The 16293-nt window shown below is 41.6% G+C and overlaps 1 protein-coding gene across 1 annotated transcript in view; it reads right to left on the reverse strand.

Annotated features, from left to right (window-relative positions):
• YEATS2 (YEATS domain containing 2) overlaps nucleotides 1–12703 on the reverse strand; it is a 108062-nt gene extending 95359 nt beyond the window's left edge. Inside the window, exon 1 of the mRNA XM_068968241.1 lies at nucleotides 12662–12703. The gene's annotated coding sequence lies outside the window, so the exon portion shown is untranslated. The remainder of the gene's footprint in view (nucleotides 1–12661) is intronic.
• Between the last annotated feature and the right edge of the window lie 3590 nt (nucleotides 12704–16293).

Consider the following 16293-nt stretch of genomic DNA (forward strand, 5'->3'; position numbering starts at 1 on the left):
GAAAAGGTCAGTTTTCTTTCCAATCCCAAAGAAAGGCAATGCGAAAGAGTGCGCAAACTACTGCACAATTGCACTCATCTCACACGCTAGTAAAGTAATACTCAAAATTCTCCAAGCCAGGCTTCAGCAATACGTGAACTGTGAACTTCCAGATGTTCAAGCTGGTTTTAAAAAAGGCAGAGGAACCAGAGATCAAATTGCCAACATCCGCTGGATCATGGAAAAAGCAAGAGAGTTCCAGAAAAACATCTACTTCTGCCTTATTGACTATGCCAAAGCCTTTGACTGTGTGGATCACAATAAACTGTGGAAAATTCTGTAACAGATGGGAATACCAGACCACCTGACCTGCCTCTTGAGAAACCTGTATGCAGGTCAGGAAGCAACAGTTAGAACTGGACATGGAACAAAAGACTGGTTCCAAATAGGAAAAGGAGTACATCAAGGCTGCATATTGTCACCCTGCTTATTTAACTTATATGCAGAGCACATCATGAGAAACGCTGGGCTGGAAGAAGCACAAGCTGGAATCAAGATTGCCGGGAGAAATATCGATAACCTCAGATATGCAGATGACACCACCCTTATGGCAGAAAGTGAAAAGGAACTAAAAAGCCTCTTGATGAAAGTGAAAGAGAGTGAAAAAGTTGGCTTAAAGCTCAACATTCAGAAAACGAAGATCATGGCATCTAGTCCCATCACTTCATGGGAAATAGATGGGGAAACAGTGTCAGACTTTATTTTTTTGGGCTCCAAAATCACTGCAGATGGTGACTGCAGCCATGAAATTAAAAGATGCTTACTCCTTGTAAGGAAAGTTATGACCAACCTAGATAGCATATTCAAAAGCAGAGACATTACTTTGTCAACAAAGGTCCGTCTAGTCAAAGCTATGGTTTTTTCAGTGGTCATGTATGGATGTGAGAGCTGAACTATAAAGAAAGCTGAGCACCGAAGAAATGATGCTTTTGAACTGTGGTGTTGGAGAAGACTCTTGAGAGTCCCTTGGACTGCAAGGAGTTCCAACCAGTCCATTCTGAAGGAGATCAGCCCTGGGATTTCTTTGGAAGGAATGATGCTAAAGCTGAAACTCCAATACTTTGGCCACCTCATGCAAAGACCTGACTCATTGGAAAAGACCCTGATGCTGGGAGAGACTGGGGGCAGGAGAAAGGGATGACAGAGGATGAGATGGCTGGTTGGCATCACTGATTCAATGGACGTGAGTCTGAGTGAACTCCGGGAGTTGGTGATGGACAGGGAGGCCTGGCGTGCTGCGATTCATGGGGTCGCAAAGAGTAGGACACGTCTGAGCGACTGAACTGACTGACTGAACTGACAATAAATACAGCACTTTACCTTGTGAAATTAAGTTTTACTTGTGGAAGTGAGCATTGAAAGGTTACAGCTTGTAAGTTACCATTAAGTGGTAGTAGGCTAATCTGAAATCAACAGAAAATTTTAGTAACACCAGATGAGAACAGGTGTAGCTCCTAACACAGAAGTAAACTGAGGTTGCTGGAGGATACCTAAGATGTGTACCTAGAAGGGGTGTGCATATTTCTGCTGTGGTTCAGTTCAGCAGGGTGCACTTTTTTGCATTTACCTAGCATTTCTTGAAGATGACACAAAAATGTAAAATGTGAAATCCACATTATACTCAAATAGTTCCCTAACATTATCAAATGCATTAAAACAAACTAATGTTTTCTTCTTTATTTTTTAACAAAATATTTATTTATTTTTGGATGCACTGGGTCTTCGTTGCTGCTTTGTGTGGGCTTTCTCCAGTTACAGCAAGTGGGGCCTACTCTTCAGTGTGGTGCGCGGGCTTCTTCTCACTGTGGTGGCTCTCCCTGTCGCAGAGCGCAGGCACTGGAGTGTACAGGTTCCAGTGACTGCAGCTCCAGGGCTCAGCTGCTCTGTGGCATGTGGAATCGTCCCAGACCAGGGACTGAACCCGTGTCCCCGGCACTGGCGGACTCTTATCCACCGCACCTCCAGGAAAGTCCAAATTTGTGTTTTCTTATAGCAAAACTCGTTTGCAATGTAGCCATTAAAATAAATGTGCTGATACGCAAATACTTCTAAAATACATTGTAAAGTGAAAAAACCAAGGTGCAAATGGTTTGTATACTTCGTTTCTATGTAAACTAGAATAAAGAGCAAAGCAATCCCCCCACCCCCCACAAATGCTGGTAGATGCTGTGTAGATTTTTCTAGGAGAAAGGATAAGAAATGAATAACAATAAGTGCCTCTGGGTAGTCATTTTGCTTTTCATTTCACTCCTGACTACAATGTCTGAATTTTCTAACCATGTACATGCATTATTTAGGGAGAGGAAAATACCAAAAAGACTAAACTGGGAGATGGATTATGAGTGTCTTTATGCCTCTTTATGCTTTTCTTGTTACTTCTCTATATGTTGAAAAGACAAAACTACAGAGAATGTGAAATAGCTGGAACTCGCATTCATTGGTGGTGGGAAGGTAAAAACAGTAAAACTACTCTGGAAAACAGTTTGGCAGTTTATAGCTAAGTCGGTAAAGAACCTGCCTGCAATGCAGGAGACCCAGGTTCAATTCCTGGGTTGGGAAGATCCCCTGGAGAAGGAAATGGCAACCTACTCCAGTATTCTTGCCTGAAGAATCCCAGGAAGAGGAGCCTGGAAGGCTATACAGTCCACGGGGTCACAAGAGTCAGACGCAACTGAGTGACTGAACCAGCACCACCACCTCCACGTGACCCAGCCATTCCACCCTATGTATTACCCAAGAGAAATAAAAGCTTATGTTCATACAAAAACAAATGTTCACAGCAATTTTATTTGTAATAGCCGAAAACTAGAAACAACCCAAATGTCCATTAAAAGGTGAATGGATAAACAAACTGCAACACATCCATACACTATATTCATCAGTAAAAAAGAATTAACTGATACATGCATCACAACACGAATTAATCTCAAAACAATACGGAGAAAATGAAGCCAGCTTAAGAAAAAAGAATACACTACAATGATAACATTTTTACAAAATGAGAAGGAGTCTATAATGACAGAAACCTGATCAGCGGTTGTCCTGGTATGAGGAATCAATGGGGAGGGGAGAAAGAAGGATCCTGAAGGGACAAGAGAAAAAACTGGGGCCGATGCGTATGTTTACTATCTTGACTGTGGTGATGTTTTCACAGATGCATAAACTTATCACAATTTACCATGTCATACAGTTTGTGTGTGTGCAGTTTGTGGTATGCCAACTGTCCCTCAATGAGGCTATTTAAACACACACAAATATTAAATATAGACTGTCAAAAAATGTAAAAAGAATACACAGTGTGAACCTTCACACATTGTTGGTGGAAATGTAAAATAGCGCAGCTGCTGAGGAAGAGTTTGGCAGTTCCTCAAAAAGTTAAACACAGAATCACTATGTGACCTGGCAACTCCACACCTAGGTAAAATCTTCAACAGAACTGAAAACCTATGTCCATACAAAAACTTGTATGTGTGTGAATGTTCACAACATTATTCATAACAGTGAAAAAAAATGGAAGCAACTCAAATGTCTATCCTTTGATGACTGGATAAACAAAATGTGATAACAGTCATACAATGGATTTTTAAGCAATAAAAAAGGATGAAGTACTGACACATGCTACTACACAGATCAACTCTGAATATACCATGCTAATTAAATGAAAGAAGCCAAATACAAAAGGCCACATTTATCTGATTAATAAGGTTGGTGCAAAAGTAATTGTGGTTTTTCATTGTTGAATTTTACCATTTGATATTGGAATACATTCTTAAATAAATGTGGTTATGTTATACATCATTTTAATATGCATTTCTCACTTTGTTTTTTTTTGCTAATGTAATGATTTATTACTGTGTATTTTCTATTTATTTTAGGCTATGGTAATGATGATAGACAAAAAGCAAATTCAAGTGATTTTCTTATTCGAGTTCAAAATAGGTCATAATGTAGTGCAGACAGCTCACAACATCAACAACACGTTTGGTGCAGGAATTGCTAACAAATGTACAGTGCAGTGGTGATTCAAGAAGTTTTGCAAAGGAAATGAGACTTGAAGATTAGGAGTCTAGCGGCCAGCCATCAGAAGTTGACGACGACCAACTGAGAGCAATCAAAGCTGATCCTCTTACAACTACACAAGTTGTTGACAAAGAACTCAATCTCGACCATTCTACTGTCATTCAGCATTTGAAGCAAACTGGAAAGGTGAAAAAGCTTAGTAAGTGGGTGTCTCATGAGCTGACCAAAAATTTAAAAAAACTTGATTTTGAAGTATCATCTTCTCTTATTCTATGCAACAACAACAAACCATTTCTCAGTTGGATTGTGATGTGTGACAAAAAATGAATTTTATACGACAACTGGCAACGACTAGTTCAGTGGCTGGACCAAGAAAAGCAGCTTCAAAGCCAAACTTGCACCAAAAAGAGGTCATGGTCACTGGCCATCTGATCCACTACAGCTTTCTGAATCTCAGTGAAACTATTACATCTGAGAAGTACGCTCAGCAAATCAATGAGATGCACCTGAAAACTGCAATCCCTGCAGCCAGCACTGGTCAAAAAAAGGGCCCAATTCTTTTCCAAGACAATGCCTGACCACATATCGCATGACCAACTCTTCAACAGTTGAACGAACTGAGCTATGAAGTTGTGCCTCATCTGCCATATTCACCTGACCTTTAACCAACCAACTACCACTTCTTCAAGCATCTTGACAAGTTTTTGCAGGGAAAATGCTTCCACAACCAGGAGGCAAAAAACGCTTTCCAAGAGTTCATCAAATCCCAAAGAACAGATTTTTTAAAATTAATTTATTCTAATTGGAGGCTAATTTTTTTACAATATTGTGGTGGGTTTTGCCATACATTGACATGAATCAGTCATGGGTGTACATGAGTCCCCCAGTCCCGAACCCCCCTCCCACCTCCCTCCCCACCCTATCCCTCCGGGTTGTCCCAGTCCACCAGCTTTGAGTGCTCTGTTTCATGCATCGAATTTGGACTGGTCATCTTTTTCACATATGGTAATATATATGTTTCAATGCTATTCTCTCAAACTATCCCACCCTCGCCTTCTCCCACAGTCCAAAAATCTGTTCCCAAAGAACAGATTTTTACACTACAGGAATAAGCCAACTTATTTCTCATTGGCAAAAATGTGTTGACTGTAATGGTTCCTATTTTGATTGATAAAGATGTGTTTGAGCCTTGATTCAAAATTCACAGTCCAAAAGTACAATTATGTTTGCACCAATCTAATATTTCCAGGAAATACCCAGAAATAGGCAAATCCCTAGACACAGAAAGTGGCTCCCAGGGAGGGAGGGGTAGAGGGAACTGGGACTGACTGCAAATAGGTATGGGGCTTCTTCCTGGAATCACGAAAATGTTATGGAATCAGATGGCAGTAATGGTTGCACAGGCCTGCCCAGGTGGCTCAGTAGTAAAGAAACTGCATGCAAATGTAGGAGATGCAAGTTCAATCCCTGGGTCAGGAAGATCCCCCGGAGGAGGAAATGGCAACCCACTCCAGTATTCTTGTCTGGAAAATCCCCCGGACAAAGGCCTGGCAAGCTATAGTCCGTGGGTCACAAAGAGTCAGATACAACTTAAGTCACTAAGCAGGCATGAATGGTTGCATAACATTGTGAATACACTTTAAAAGACATTGAATTATACATTTTAAAGTGGTGGATTTTACATTACATGAACTACATCTCAATAAAAAAGGATATACACTCTCCAATAAACTAAAAAGTAATTAAAAAACAAAATAGATAACAATCACCAATGCATGCACAATTATGTAAATAAAACATTACAAATAAAGTTTAAGCCCCTGCCTGCTCTGCATTCTGGTCACCATCAGCCTTCATTACTGCCACAAAACAGGTCTCTCCCCACACTTACCCCAAACTCACTCTTCAGATCAACAGAATAAACAATCCTTGGTTAGTAGAACTAGTTCTTCCACCTCTCCTTGTCTATAGTCATCAAAGTTCACATGCCTGAACTTCTCCTTATCACATTCCAACAGGTTCACGTTTCATTCCTACCTTCTCTCCACTTACTGAAATGCTATTCATCCTTCAAGAATGAAATTAAGTTCCAATTCATCTATGACATGCAGTCCAGCCTTTAAGAAACTTTTTTTCCTAACTCCCATAGAACAGATACTATAAAAACAATCTGCTGCATAAGTCTTGTTTTCTATGAGGGAAAAGTGCACCAAACCTGATTCTCAGCCTCCATTCAACAGCAGTGTAGAAAACAGGCTGAAACGGGGGCAGGTTTAAAGGCAGAGAGGTTGGGGCCAATTTAAGGTGACGGCGGTGAAGAATTCTATCCTCTATGACTGAATGAAAAGAGAAGAGTCTATCCTAAGGAAAGACTCTCAAGCCTGGTGACACACATACATGGGCTGTTCTTACACATTTACAACTTAAAGTATTAAGTATTAGTTCTTCTCTATCTATATATTTTATAATTAAAAAAACTGGAAATAGTCCATAGCAAATTATAGTGTATTCACTGAATGAATATAAGGGAATTTTAATATGGGGGAATACGATCTTATATGTAGAAAGCCCTAAAGATTTACCAAAACACTGTTAGAATAAATGAACAGAAAAAAGCAAGATACTAAGTCAACACATAAAAATCAGTCACATTTCTATACACAAATAATGAACAACTGAAAAGGAAATTACAATATATTTCCATTTATAAAAGCATCAAAAAGAATAAAATACTTAGAATTAACCAAGAAGGTAAACTTACACAATGAAAACTACACAATATTGCTGAAAGAAATTAAAGACGAAAAATAAATGGTAACACACTTCATTTTCATGGATTGGAATACTTAATATTGTTAGTCAATACCAACCAAAGCCATCTACAAATTCAATGCAATCCCTATCAAAATTTCAAAGACATTTTTTGCAGAAACAGAAAAACTCAACACTAAAATTTATATGTAATCTCAAGGGACCCTAAATAATCAAAACAATTTTGAAAAAGAACAAAACTGGAGGACTCATATCTCCTGATTCCAAAACTTAGTAGAAGCCACAGTGTGGTACTCAAAACAATATGGTATTGGCATAAAAACATATATATAGACAGATGAAATAAAATAGCCCAGAATAAACTCTTGCATATATGGTCAAATGATTTCTGACTCGGGTGCCAAGACCATTCAGTTGGGGGAAAAAGGCTTTTCAACAAATATTGCTAGGAAAACTGGACATTTATATGCAAAAAAAAAAAAAAAAAAATTGAAAGTTGGACCCTTTACTAATGCCTAAATTAACAAAAATTAACTTGAAATGAATCAAAGACCTAAATACAAAGCTTGATTTAAAATGGATAAAAGAATTTGAATTGACATTTCTGCAAAGATATACAAATGGCCAATAAGCACATGAAAAGATACTCAACATCACTAATATCAAGGAAGTGCAAATCAAAAACACAGAGATTATCATCTAACACCATTAGGATGGCTACTATCAAAAATAAATAAACAGAAAAAAAATCCACCAGAAAAGTGTTGGCAAGAATGTGAAGAAATTGGAAACCTTGTGCACTGCTGGTGGGAAAACAAAATGGTGTGGCTACTATGGAAAACAGTGAGGAGGTTCTTCAAAAAATTAAAAACAGAATTACTGTATGATCCAGCAATCCCACTTCTAGGTAAATAGCCCATAAAACTGAAAGCAGGGACTCAAACAGGTACCTAGGTACTCATGTTCCTAGAAGCATTATTCACAAGAGCCAAAAGATGGAAACAACTTAAGTGTTCATTGACAGATGAATAGATAAATAAAATGTGGTATATACAGACGTACAGATGGCTCCTTCATGGATCACAGCCTTGTCATGACAAAGGGGAAAGGTCAATTTTCATTCCAATCCCAAAGAAGGGCAATGCCAAAGAATGTTCAAACTACCTCACAACTGTGCTCATTTAACATGCTAGCAAGGTAATGCTCAAAATCCTTCAGGCTAGGCTTCAACAATATGTGAACTGAGAACTTTCAGATGTACAAGCTGGATTTGGAAAAGGCAGAGACCAGAGATCAAATTGCCAACATTCTGTTGGATCATGGAGAAAGCAAGGGAGTTCCAGAAAAACATTTACGTCTGCTTCATCAACTAAACAAAAGTCTTTGTGTGGCTCACAACAAACTGGAAAATTCTTGAAGAGATAAGAGTACCAGACCACCCTACCTGTCTCCTGAGAAACCTGTGTGCAGGTCAAGAAGCAAAAGTTAGGACTGGACATGGAACAATGGACGGGTTCAAAATTAGGAAACTAAGTACAACAAGGCTGTATTTTGTCACCCTGCTTATTTAACTTATAGGCCAAGTACATCATGTGAAATGCCAGGCTGGATAAATCACAAGCAGGAATAATCAAGATTATTAGAGAAAATATCAACAACCTCAGATACGCAGATGACACCACTCTACTGGTATGGAACTAATGAAGAGGAACTGAAGAGCCTCTTGATAAGGGTAAAAAAGAAGAGTGAAAAAGCTGGCTTGAAACTCAACATTCAAAAAACTAAGAATCCAGTCCTGTCACTTCCTTGCAAACAGAAGGGGGAAAGAGTGGAAGCAGTGACAGACTTTATTTTCTTGGGTTCCAAAATCACTGCGGATGGCAACTGCAGCCATGAAATGAAAAGACGCCTGCTCCTTGGAAGGAAAGCTCTGACAAACCTAGACAGCATGTTAAAAAGCAGACACATCACTTTGCCGACAAAGGTCCATATAGTTAAAGCTATCGTTTTTCCAGGAGTCATGTATGGATGTGAGAGTTCGATCATCAAGAAGGCTGAGCGCCAAAGAACTGATACTTTTGAACTGTGGTGCTGGAGAAGACTCTTTAAAAAGTCCCTTGGACTCTAAGGAAATCAAACCAGTCAATCCTAAAGGAAATCAATCCTGAATATTCACTGGAAGAACTGATGCTGAAGCTCCAATACTTTGGCCGCCTAATGGGAAGAGCCAACTCATTAGAAAAGACCCAGATGCTGGGAAAGACTGAAGGAGAAAGGAGAAGGGGGTGGCAGAATATGAGATAATCAGATAGTATCAAGGACTCAACTGACAAGAATTTCAGCAAACTCTAGGAGATAGTCAGGGGGCTTCCCAGGTGGCACAGTGGTAAAGAATCCACCTACCAATACAGGAGACGCAAGAGAGAGGGTTTGATCCCTGGGTCAGGAAGATTCCCTAGAGTAGGAAATGGCAACCTACTGCAGTATTCTTGCTGGGATAATTCCATGGACACAGGAGCCTGTCAGACTACAGTTCATGGGGTCTCAGAGTCAGACACAACTAAGCAACTGAACAATAAGAAAAAATATACAGATACCGGAATATTATCTAGCCTTAAAAAGGAATGAAATCCAGACATAAGCTACAACATGGATGAACCTTCAGGACATTATGTGAAGTAAAATAAACCTGTCACAAAAAGACAAATACTGTTTGATTCCACTTATATGAGATATTTAGAGTAGTCAATAACACAGAGACAGAAAGCTGAATGGCCATAGGCTGGGGGTAAGGGGGAAATCAGAAGCTATTGTTTAGTGGGTACAGTTTCAGTTTTACAAGATGAAAAGAGATGTGGAGATCGATGGTGGTAATGGCTGCACAATGGTATGAATGTATTTAACACCAGTGAGAAATGGTTATGGTGGTAAATTTTATTTTATGTGTATTTTACTACAATTTAAAAAATGTACATGTAAAAGTTAAATGGTCAAGTATGGTTTTTCCATTATTAACTATGTTCTTCCTGATGGAGTACAGATAATAAACTCATTTATTCTGGGGGAGGACACATTAGGGGGACAATTCTGTAAGCTCTCCATCAGGCTACATATTTTTAGAATCTAGAGAGCTCCTGATAATTAGAAAATCAATTAGAAAGTGACAAGCACAAATAAAAAGACTCACAGAGGACAGGAACAGAAATTCACAAATGGCCAATAAAAGTGAAAATGTTCAAACATACTAGTATAAAGGAATGAAACATGAAACAAAACACCATTTTCAACTATCAAATTTAGTTTGGGGAGAGATGAAAATAAGGTATGTTGAACAAGGGACACTTGCTCCTAATTCACACTCATTGTCTTCTCTTCCTCACTCCCGTTCAATTACTTCCATATGTTTCCACCTCCAACTTCCAGTCTGGTTAGTAACGCCAATGACCAAACTAATAACCTCTGTGTTGCCAAATCCAAGTGAGCACCTCATTAAACATCTCAGAAGCACTGAGGAGCCAAGACTCCGTGGACCAGAAACCTATTTCTCATGGCTCCCATGATACTAGTTTCCTGCTTTTTCTCCTACCTAACTGGCTGTTCCTTCCGTCCTGCGCTCAATCTTCTTCCTCTATAAGATCTTCAAGTATTAGAATGCCTGAGTCTCACTCTATTATTCACTTTTCTATATAGTTTTTACCTAAGTGCTCCCAGTTCAGCTGCTCAGTCGTATCTGACTCTTTGCGACCTGATGGACTGCAGCACGCCAGGCCTCCCTGTCCTTCACCAACTCCCGGAGTTTACTCAAACTCATGTCCAGGGAGTCGGTGATGCCATTCAACCGTCTCATTCTCTGTCGTCCCTTCTCCTCCCGCCTTCAATCTTTCCCACCATCAGGGTCTTTTCAAATGAGTCAGTTCTTCGCATCAGGTGGCCAAAGTAATGGAGTTTCGGCTTCAACATCAATCCTTCAATGAACACTCAGGACTGATCTCCTTGCAGTCCAAGGGACTCTCAAGAGTCTTCTCCAACACCATAGTTCAAAAGCATCAGTTCTTCGGCACTCAGCTTTCTTGATAGTCCAACTCTCACAGAACTACTGGAAAAACCATAGCCTTGACAGACGGACTTTGTTGGCAAAGTAGTCTCTGCTTTTTAATATGCTGTCTAGGTTGGTCATAATTTCCTTCCAAGGAGTAAGCGTCTTTTAATTTCATGGCTGCAATCACCATCTGCAGGGATTTTGGAGCCCCCAAAAATAAAGTCTGCCAGTGTTTCCCCATCTATTTGCCATGAAGTGCTCTCAGGTGGTCTCATAACTTTGAATATCATCTATATACTGAGTACTCTCAAATTTTTATCTCCAATTCTAGGCTCTGTTCTGGAAGCTCCAAACCTGTACATCCAACTGCCTCAATATACTGACTTCATATCTTAAATACATTTCAAATGTAATACACCCAAAACAGAACTCATAATTTCTTCCATCTCAAACTGCTCTCTTCCATGCTTCTCAGTGAACGCTGCCATCTACTCAAAGTTGCTCAAAACAAACATCAAAAAGCAGAGTTCTCCCTTTCCCTCACCAATTCATTTCCAAGTCTTATTCATTCTACCTCCAAAATAACTGTTAATCTTTCTACTCTCCTCCATCTCCAAACCATGGACCTAGTCCAAAGTACTGTAAACTAACCAACCTTCCAGCTTCCACTCTTGCTCTCTTCCTCTGCACAGCAGTCAGATTATGCTTTCCTTCTTAAAACCTTCAAAGAATTCTCATAAAAGTGAAATTCCTAAGAACAGCTTCACCTGCTCCTATCTTTCAAAGAACATCCACAACCGAAAATATACTCAATGATAATAGCTCTACACAATAAAACTATGGTACCTTTCCTCATTTTTCTTTCCCGTATTTTTAAAATTTTTCTATGAATGCCTGCTCCTTGCTCATTAAGAAAGTAAATTATATTGCTGAATAGTACATAACATTACATTGCATTTTAACATCTAAACGAGAAAAGGGAATGCAAAATGGTAGTTAAAACTCAGTAACAGTTACAAGCTTAGAAGAAAATACAAGCAAACATCAAAATTCTAAGAATGAGAAGTCAGGGTTGTAGATTTACTGGTAGTATTTTCTTCCACTTTTTTTTTTTTTTAACATAATTACACTCATTTAAAAAAAAAAGGTTATGAGATAAACCTGTCTTCTGCAATCTGGCCACAACCCACCAAACCAGCCTTTCTTTTCCCAAGTACTCATTTTCCCAAGCTTTTCACTCTAACCCGGCGCTGTCTCACAGCTCTGATGCTTTAACGCGGGCACCATCCCTGGAATATCCTCCACCTTTCTAAATCCTACTCATCCTTCACGGCGGAGAGGAACGATAGGGAAGGCGACAGGTTGAAGGGAGATTCCAGGATTCTTGCTGATAAATTCACAACTTGCCGGTGCTGGGACCAAATTTTGTCTCCAATCCCACTGCAGGCCACCAGGTTTAACATCCTAAAAGCTCCCGCCACTGGGGCCCAGGGAACCCATATCCTCTCAGAAAGCGCGGTGCCCCTTAGAAAGAACACCCCTCACACCCAAATTCCGGGTTCCCGCTGCGGAGACTCCCCAGCCACACACACTCACCCTGGACCCAGTTTCCTCCTCCGGGCCTCTCGGCTCCACAGCCACTCGTCCCCTCCCTCCCCTCAGCCAGGGGGCCGGCGCCTCAGGCTGGGTGGGGGAGGGGCGCGCACGTGCCCGCGCCGCCCCCGCCCAGACAATGCCCGGGAGAGCGGAGCGCGCGCCCGGCGGTCCCATCTCGCTCCCGCCAACACTTACCCTCTTTCTGGGTCTCCGGCTGAAGCGCAGACACCGCCGGGTGCCGCGAGAGGGCACGGGGGAGGGGAGGAAGCGGGCCGAGCCCCGCAGAGCCGCCCCACCACGAGGCCCCAGCGACCCCGGAGCCCGCGGAAGCACACAGCACGGCGGAGCCCGCCCGGCCCGTTTGGCCCGGACGTCAGCACCAGGGACGGGGCGGGGCGCGCGCCGCGGCGGCCGCGGCGACGCGCGAGGTTCCGGGGGCGGAGCTCGAGAGGTTGTGGGCGGGGGGACAGAGCTCGCAAGGTTGTGGGCGGAGCCGGGGCCGGGGCCGGGCCGGGGCTGAGACTGTGCCAGACTCTCACCGTGACCTGTACTGCCCTGCTGCCTGGGGAGAATGGGCGTCTATTCTGGTGAAGGCACCATCATATATAGTTTTCTCCTTAGAGGAAGGTAACAAGTTGCAGCCCCAAGAAAATATTCTGCCGGCATTTATGAAGCTTCCACAGCAAAGAAAACAGTAGCTATGATTTTCGTGTGTTTAATCATATACCAAGCTTTATACTAGGTGTTAGGGATACAAATAACTATAGTTATTACTAACCTGTTTTACAGATGCAGAAACGAAGGCTCAGAAAGGTTGGATCTTATCTAGGTCATGCAGCTAGTGAGTAACAGCCCATCAGGTACTGTTTTCCACCTAAATATCTCTTGAGCTCAGCCTTCCTTTTCCTTCTCCCTGTGCCCCGGTACAGCAAATCCCACATCTATCTGCCCAAGTCTGCTATAGCCTCACATCTGGTCTCCAGGGATCTATTTCTGTCCCCCTTCAATCTGTTTTCTTCACTAGGTAAAGATTTACCATTAAAATGAGTAAAGGGTAAAATTTTACCCTTTACATCTTTTTTCACTTTACATACATGTTATCAATTTTTTGAATGTGTTTGATGTTTAGTAAAAACGTTTTAAAGGATTTACTCCTATATTGTCAATAGCAAGCCCAGTGCATTGCACATAGTATGCAGTCAAAATGTATTTGTTGAATAAATGAATAGTGGGGCCAGAAACTTACTCCAAAGCCCTGCATGATAAGGGAATACAGGGATTTATAAAATGTCATTGTTGGCCTCCTGATCTTAATGTCTATTTAGGGTAATGGCAGATTAAAAATATTTGTTCAAGACTTCTCTTGTGGTCCAGTGGCTAAGACTCCAGACTCCCAATGCTGGGGGCCTGGGTTCCATCCCTGGTCAGGGAGCTAGATCCCACCTGCTACAACTAAGAGTTTGTGTGCCACAACTAAGACCTGGTACAGCCAAATAAATAAATATCTTTTAAAAGAAAGCAATATTTGTTTAGCAGTTTTTTTGTGTGTTTCTATTCTATGTCCTGGCACTATGTGCCTAGCACTATGTTAGATACTGTGGATCAGAAATGAACAAAACAGTTTCTGCCCTTGTGAGATTGACAGTCAATCTAATCTGAAAAGCCAGGAAAGAACTCACTTAGACTTATGCTAAAACCCAAAAAGAGAATAGGAATTGGAAGATAAAAATAAATTTCACAGAGAAAGAGGTAGGATAAGTGGTCAGCATGGATATATCTGTATTCTCCTACTTTGGGGATCTAACCCTGAGGCAGGGGATTAGAAATATCCAGCTAAGTGTAAAGGAATCTTGAAGCCCACTGTCTCTGGCCCAGGTTGGAAGGCTGCCCAATTCTGGCAGAAGTCTCACCTTGATCAGGGCTTAGGAAAAGACAGTGGCGTTAAGGAGAACAAACAGTCTGAAATGGTGCTGCTGCTGCAGCTAAGTCACTTCAGTCATGTCCAACTCCATGCAACCCCTAGACGGCAGCCCACCAGGCTCCCCCGTCCCTGGGATTCTCCAGGCTGCTGCATGTCTACAATTTGCAGGTGGTGTGCTGGAAACCCAGACTTCTCTTATGCCTTCTGCCAGGCAAGAAGAAAGTAGCATGAGAACCATGCAGGCAATGGCTGGAGAATGTGGCTAAGACCCCAAGGATGGGCAAAGCTGAAAACCCCAACAAGAGCTGAAGTGCTCCCAGTCAGCTGATGAGAGGAGCAGGGATGGGAAGGTGAGACGTCAGAGTCTCAAGGTACTAAAGCAACGAATTATGAGTTGACAGTCAACAACCTCAGCAGCTGATACCAGGCCCTGGTGACCAGGTATGACTAGGGACATGGCTGCGAAGGCCAGTGAGGACCTAGGCTATAGCTCACAGCTCTGCACAGACCTAAGACTCCTCTGGTCACTGCCTCAAAGCTTCCTTTTGGTCCCGCAGGCCATCTTGGGATGTCAAGAGTGAGGAGGGGAAAGTTCTGATAGGACTGTAACTTTTAATTGACTGTTCACCCAAAATGAGATGGTTTAAGATCATACCACTTTGGTAAGCATTTTTTTTTGTTTTACCAGAGTACTTTTTTTAGATTGAATGAAAGAGTCTTTAAATTCTATAGTGCTTTGCAATTTTCAAATGTTTCACACTCATGATTTCATGTGATTCCATAATAATCCTTTATTCCCTCTATGCCTGTATTCCCACTCTTCATTCCCTCTCCCCACTGGTAACCACTAGTTTGTTCTCTATGTATGTGAGTCTACTTCTTTCTTGTTTCATTCACTAGTTTGTTGTGTTTTTTAGATTCCACATATAAGTGATATCCTACAGTACTTGCCTTTCTCTGACATTTCACTTAGCATAATGCCCTCCAAGTCTGTCCATGAAGCTGCAAATGGCAAAATTTCATTCTTTTTTTGGGCCGAGTGGTATGGCAAGCTTAAATTTAGCCCAGTCCCCAACAGGAATGAGAGCCCATGAGAAAGTTGGCATCGCTTGAAGAGAAATAACAACTTCAGATTTTTATACATAATCACCCAGTGTATACAATTAGGTAACAGGAATAAGCTCTAGGAAGTAAATGGGCAGGGTGCTAAGAGAGCACAGCACAGGACCAAATTTAATATGGAGGCAGAAGAGGCTTCCCTGAAAAAAAACATTAAGTAAAATCTGGAAGCAATAGGAGCTGTCAGATCATGATAAAACCTAAGACAAAGTGAGAGAAGTCCAGGATAACTTCAACGAGAGCAGAGTGCCTGGGTTTGGGGCTAAGAGTCAGACAAGAATAAGACTGTGCAGGTAGGTGGTGTTACTCTTTACCTAAAAGCAACAGGAAGTCATCAGAGGGTTTTAAGCAGGAGAGTAATGTACTTAATTTGACCTTTTAAAGTAATGTATTTGACCTGACAAATGGGTGGGGAATGACTAGAGGGTTGTGTGACCAGAGAAGGAGCCACACAGTTGGAAAGCAATTTGATCATCTAGGTGAAAAATGAGGGTAGCTTAACCTGGGTGGTGGACATGGAAGGAAACAGAAAGATTGTTGAATGGTGGAGAAAGTACTGAAAGACTTGGTAATGAACTGGGGGAAGACCGGGGCAGAGAGAAAGGGACTGGCCCCTGCTAAGCCAAATGGCACCTGAGAAAAAGTTGCCCCAGCCTTCAAGCAGGCCTGCCCTGCACAGGGGCCCACAGCTGGAGGATGGATTTCAGGCCCCTCCTTGTCCAGGCCTCCTAGGCAGTGGAGCCTGGAAGGAGAAGATTAGGAGATAAAGGACTGAGAGGGACTGGTT

This window comes from Capricornis sumatraensis, chromosome 1 (genome assembly GCF_032405125.1).
Source record: "Capricornis sumatraensis isolate serow.1 chromosome 1, serow.2, whole genome shotgun sequence".
Lineage (NCBI taxonomy): Eukaryota > Metazoa > Chordata > Mammalia > Artiodactyla > Bovidae > Capricornis > Capricornis sumatraensis.